We start from the raw sequence: 6,400 nt of genomic DNA, 5'->3' as shown, positions 1-6,400 counted from the left end.
TGTGATCAAGCAATAACAATAAACATAATATCAAGCAACAAAATAATAATCATAACAATAATAATAATCATAATTATTATATTCATAATTAAAACAATCATGTTAAATCATAATAATAATAGCGAGATCCTAGGCATGATACTAAAAAGATTAATAACAAACCCTAGCATGTCACTAAACAATAAAGATCAAATATTTATCCCTAACATGATACTAACATGAATATTAAGGATGAAAATAGGAAGCATAATAGAAATCATAATTGATTTAAGAAACTTATTTTTTTACCCTAGGCATGATACTAGGAAGACCAAAACATCCTAACATGATACTAGGAAAAGCATCCTAACATGATTTCTATATCATAACATCATTAAAAATCAATTTAAGCACTTACTTGGATGCCTCGTATCTCTTTCTAATAACAAAATACACACGTTAGTAACTTCAAGGAAAATATAAAATCAAACAATTAAATTAAATAATTAAAATAAAGATTAAGAAAGTTTAAAATAGATTTGGGACCAAACCCTCAGAAATTAAAAACATTCACGTCTAGGGCGAAGGCAACTTCGAACTTGGCTAGGTGTTTCTTGGTCTTGTGAATGCGGAATTTTGTATGCAAAAGGCTAGTTTAGAAAAGAGAGAGAGAGAGAGAAAGAGTAATTAAGAGATTCTTGATGAGAGTTGGTGAAAGAGAGAGTTCCTAAGAATTGATGAGAAGAAATTGATTGATGGAAATTGATGATTTAAAACAAAGGTTTTAGGAGGCTATTTATATAGAAAATCAGCCGGATATGATTAAAAACAAATCAGAGTTTCGAAAAGAATAAAACAACGTTGCGCCAAACGCTAGACACTAGCGCCAGACGCCAATCCTGGTGCCAGGCGCTAGAAACTAATTTCCACGCGTTTTCTTAATTTGATAAAATTTAGTTGACAAGAGGTCAAAATTGTATTTTCCTTAAAAACACTTCTTTTATTCTAATTAAAACTTTAAAAAGTCAACTAACTTCAATTTATCAATGCTAATTAAATTAGGAATGAAAAGAACCTTCTAGAAGAATCTAGAAGACTATAATCAATTCTAATTGCATTAGGAATGATAAATCAATATTAGGCCCTCCTCTAGATCATTGGGCCGCATATAAAAACCAAACTGGGCCCTGTTTAGTATTTTGGCCATAACTTCCTCATTGCTCATCGGAATTGGGCTTATAATATATCGTTGGAAAGGTCCTTTCAAGCCCTATCCAACTACAATATTATTGGACCCTTATCATGGACCAACCCAAACTGGGTTGGTTGTTTTCTTTAAATAGGTTTTCAAAAACAGAGAGAAAGAAAAGAAATAAAAACTTACCGCAACACTAGACTTTCCACACTTTCACTTCATTCGATTATGATTCGACATGAAAGGTACTCATCACTGGGTTTAGTTTTGGGGAGACACAAATGGGTCTCTACACTCTCACTTTGAACTCTTTTTAGACGGTCTAGGAGTTTGCGACATGTATCAATTGCTTCTTTTATTGTGTTTATGAGTTTCCATATCTCTTCTTTACTGGCCGGTGCTTCATCTATAGTGTGTTTCTTGTCGTCGAAATAGATTTCCTCCTGTTCTTCAATGGAAAAAGTCTCTTAAATGGGGTTAATGAGGGTTGTTGGATCAACATGATCTTCCTCATCAGAATTAGCCAAGGAGTCTAAAAGTGGAGCGTTATTGATACTTGACTTCTTGCTTGCAGGAGGCAATGGAAGTTTGTTATTATCAATGAGGTCTTGAATGGCCTCCTTGAACTTCCAACAGTTCTCATTAGGATGGCCCCTGCCTTGATGTTACTTGCATTATGCATTGGAGTTCCAACTAGCCGTCCTCTTTTCGACTGGGGGATCCCCTAACGATCCAATAGAAGTTATAAAGACCTTTTGCATGTAGGCGATTGTAGGGAATATTTCAAGCATCCCACACTTGAGCCCCACTGTGATCATACACTTAAGTATGGTGGCGTCCAAAAGGAAGGAAGCTAGAGTAAAAGAGTCGCCAATAAGTTTAAGAAACTTGTGAACCGTTCACAGGGTGAAGGCTACACCCCTTCACGATCCATGAGATCGCTAACTCCATAATGGTGTGGAACCATGACTGGATATTCGAGATGAAGGTACAAATCCAACCTAAAAGAGATTGAACCTGCTCTATAAATAGACCTCTACTTTATTCTTCTCATATTCATGTGCGCTTTCTGACTAACATATAATCAATAGGTTAACCTAAGCCTATTTAATCTATGTTGGTTGAATATTAATGCACAAACAAAACCATTATTGGCGATCACTTGAATTATAATCATATTAGCCTAAACAAGATTATTAATTATCTTATTAAGCTTGATTACAAGTACAAATTTCCTTTAAAACATGCATAAAGGCGTGATCAAGCAATAACAATAAATCAAGCAACATAATATTGATAATCATAAACCAAACAATCATCATCATCTCAACAAAGCTTAATAATAATAGCAAGATCCTAGGAATGATACTAACAAGATTAATAACAAATCCTAGCATGTCATTAAACAATAAAAATCAAAGCTTTAGCCCTAACATGATACTAACATGATAGAAGGAAAGAATAGAAAGCAATCTAAACATGATACTAGAAAGCAAGAAAGGCATCCTAACACAGTGGCGGATCCAGCGGGGCTTCAACTGAACCCCGTTAGATCCGGAAAAAATAAATAAATAAATAAATAAAATAAAAAAAAAAAAAAAAAAAGATGAATGTTTTAAAAAAAAAATAGAAAACCTATAAATAAAATATTTGAAACAAATATATACTATATTAGGCGCGAGCTCAGTTGGTTTAGTAACTCTCACGACAACAGACACGGGTTCGACTCCCAAGACGAGCAATTTTACATTTTTTTTTTCTTTTTTCTTTTCTCCCTTTTTTTCTCTTGTAACTTTCGTTCTTTGTTCCCTTTCTTTTCTCAATTCTCACAAAGACACAAACTGCTAAAACCCTAACTATCTTTCTCCATTTTTTCTCACTTCTCTGGCCGCCGCACTGAGACACGCCTGTCGCCACTGCTCACCAACAAGGCTACGAGGGTGATGCCGACGATCTGCTGCTAGCCGCGTCAAACTTGAGGTAACTTTCTCACACTTACCCACTGTTTTTTCTTTTCAATTTCTGTTTTTGAGTTTTAATTTTAAGTTTTGGAGTTTCTTAATTGAATAATTGTTAAAATCATAATATGTTGATTCACTTGAATACTTAATTGTTAAATGAATTATGAATTAATGTGCAATTGTGTAGTAGATGAAGTACTAAATACTAATTAATTTTTTTTATTATTGTAGTATACTAGTGTGTGACCATGAAAAGTTTGGAGCATTTTGTAATTTGCATCTTTTTTATGTATTGTATTTTGAAATTTAATTGAAGTTATGTAATGTTGTATCAGATCATTTTATTTTGCAATTTTATTGATACTTGGACTTATTTTGTTTTTTAATTGTGTATTGGTATATATTTAAACACTCTATTTTATACTTGAATACCCTATTTATATCCGTGCATTTGGATATCGGGTGTTTGATAAAGTTCGAACCCCCAATGTCCAATTCCTGGATCCGCCACTGTCCTAACATAATACTAGGAATCAAAATAATCAAAAGCATGATTTCTATATCAAAAAAATTAAATTACTTACTTGGATGCCTCGTATCTCTTTCTAATAAAAAAATACACGCGTTAGTAACTTCGAGGAAAATAATAAATCAAACAATGGAATTTGAGAATTGATTTGGGGCCAAATGATGAGTGACATTTATGTCACTCCTAGGATAGTGTTTATGCCTTGTTTTAGCTTTTCTTTGGGTGTTTTGTTGGTGTTTTGTAGTTGTTTTGTTCAAATAATGCGTGCATACATGTCTCGATGTGTTTTTAATGAAATCGCGTAAATTCTTGAATGCTTGCCTTCATTGCGTGTTTGCACCGTTCCCAATACCTTATTGCTTCCCTTGGTGTTTGTGCTTAGGTATTTGAAGTCTTGGATTGCATAGAAGAAGCTAAGGAAGCATGAGAGAAAAATCGAAGAGAGAAAGGTGCAAGGGCGCGCACAATGTGCACGGGCGCGCGGCTGATGTGTGCGGGCGCGCAGCCCTGTTAGAACCCACGCAAAAGAGGCAAAATTGCAGAATCAAGGGAGAAAGTTTTGCGCGGGCGCACAAACTAATGCGCGGGCGCACAGGTGCCTTGCGTGGGCGCGTAGTCAGCAGCACGGGCGCACACACCCAAGCAGCAAGCCACGCAACCCATGAATGCACGGGCACACAGCTGCCTTGCGCGGGCGCACAGCGAGCCCTGTTCAACGTTTTTTTGCGACTTCCTTTATATTTGCGAGCCTTGTTTTTGTACGGGAGAACTGGATATTTTTAGATCTTCTTCCTAGTTTTAGAGGGAGCTTCTCTCTCTTAGGGTGAGATTAGATAATTTTTAGAGAGAGAAAAATAGATTATTGCTCAATTTTCTTCCAAGATTCAATTTTGCTCAAGTTTAAGTTTCAATCAAGCAAGAATTCAAGTTTTCATCTTTCATTAATCCTTTCTTTATTAATCTCTTCTCCTTTCCTTTAGTTTTATTTATTTGGTTTATTGTTGTTTATTCTTGTTAATCTTATTAGTTCATCTAGTTGTTATTGATTTCATTGGTTTTAATCATGTTTTGTTTTGAGTTTTTTTAGTTTATTTCTAGTTTTGATTTTGTGTTTAATCTCCCTTCTCTAGGCTAAACTTTTGGCTAGGGGAAGGGAGTTGAAGATATGATTTGATATTGGATGAATGATGATTGTTGCATTGAACTTATGCCATATACTGATGAAAGACATGATTTTTATTAGCTTGGGATTATTGTTGCACTCTATTTGATGTTTTCTAGTTTAAATGCATGAAAGTGATTTGAACTAGATTAGGATCACCTCTATTTTAATGATTGCATGAGAATAAGTTATTAAAGTGGAGTTTTTATGGATTGTGCTTCTTTATTCTCTTGATTTGATTGTAACTAATAGGATGCATGAGAATGATCCTTATTAGTGTAGACCTCTTTCATTGATTTGCCTAGACTATTGCATGAGAATGAATTGTTTAGGTAGAATCTTGTGTTCTTTGGCATATGTTTCATGATAATCGCCATTATTCTCCTCTTTCTAATCATATTGGATACCCCCGTGTCCCTAGCGTCATTTTCTATTGATTTTAATTATCATCTTCTTGTTTATTTGTAGTTTTAGTATTCTTACTCAACATAACCAACAAAAACAATCCCCCTTTCACTCTTGCATTAGTGATATTTGATGTTGAATTAGCGTGCTTCCCTAGTGGTTCAACCCTTTACTTTCCGCTAACTTGTTTAGTATAGGTTTAGGTATTATAAATGATTAATTTGGTTGGGGTGGTAGCCTAACGACCTATCTTATCTCGATCAAATTTTGGCGCCGTTGCTGGGGAAGCGGCTTGTTTAGCGTCTATTTTTGCTATTGTTAGAGTCATTTTATTTGTTTTCCTTTCTTTTATTTTGCTTGTTTAATCCTACTTGTCATTGCTAATCGTGTGCTTAGCTTTATTGTATTCAAAGAGAGATATGGCAAGACAAGAGGATGACCTTCTTTTTAGGGGGTTTGGAAACTCGGAAATCTATGAGCTCACGAGTGGTATACATCTCCCGACCACCGAGACTAATTTCACAATCCATCCACAATATGCTAGGATGGTGCAAATTGAGCAATTTTCCGAAGGCGTAAATGAAGACCCCATTGAGCATTTGGACCGATTCCTTGAGTTGTGTGCAATGATGCAAACAAATGAAGTGAACCAAGATTACATTCGTATGCATCTCTTTCGGCAATCTCTCACCGGAAGAGAAAAGAAATGGCTCAAGCTTTTGAAGCCCAACTCTCTCACCACATGGAAGGAAGTTGCAAAGGCCTTTCTCAAGAGGTTCATTTCCGATGAGCAAACCGCAAAGATGAGGAGGAAGATAGCTTCCTTTGAGCAAGAACCGGATGAAACTCTTGGGGAAGCATGGGAAAGGTTTAAGGATTTGATTAGAGCATGTCCTCATCATGAATTCAACCGTAATTTGCTCATGAGACTCTTCTATGATGGCTTGGAGCCAATGTGAAGGACCAATCTAGATGCGGGTGCCGGTGGCCAATTGATTAAGATCCCTCAAAGCCAAGTTGAAGCTACAATTGAAGAAGTGGCTACTAGCTGTTCTTAGGGAGGCCAAAGAAGGTCCAAGGGAAGCAAAGGGATCTTTATGAGTTGGAGAAAGTCGGCCAACTTAAGCACATAGTTGAGCTCTTGAATGAAGGTCTTTCCAAGTTGAACT

General features: G+C 35.8%; 1 non-coding gene across 1 annotated transcript; it reads right to left on the bottom strand.

The window, feature by feature from the left end:
• Positions 1-6,031: 6,031 nt before the first annotated feature.
• LOC145608895 (small nucleolar RNA R71) lies at positions 6,032-6,138 on the bottom strand. The gene has a single exon (XR_014105942.1). It is a non-coding gene; the product is annotated as a small nucleolar RNA R71 (small nucleolar RNA).
• Between the last annotated feature and the right edge of the window lie 262 nt (positions 6,139-6,400).

This window comes from Chenopodium album, chromosome 2 (assembly GCF_948465745.1).
Source record: "Chenopodium album chromosome 2, dcCheAlbu1.1, whole genome shotgun sequence".
Taxonomy (NCBI): Eukaryota; Viridiplantae; Streptophyta; class Magnoliopsida; order Caryophyllales; family Amaranthaceae; genus Chenopodium; species Chenopodium album.
Note: the sequence above shows the minus strand (reverse complement) of the source record. Positions and strands in the feature narration are given on the sequence as shown.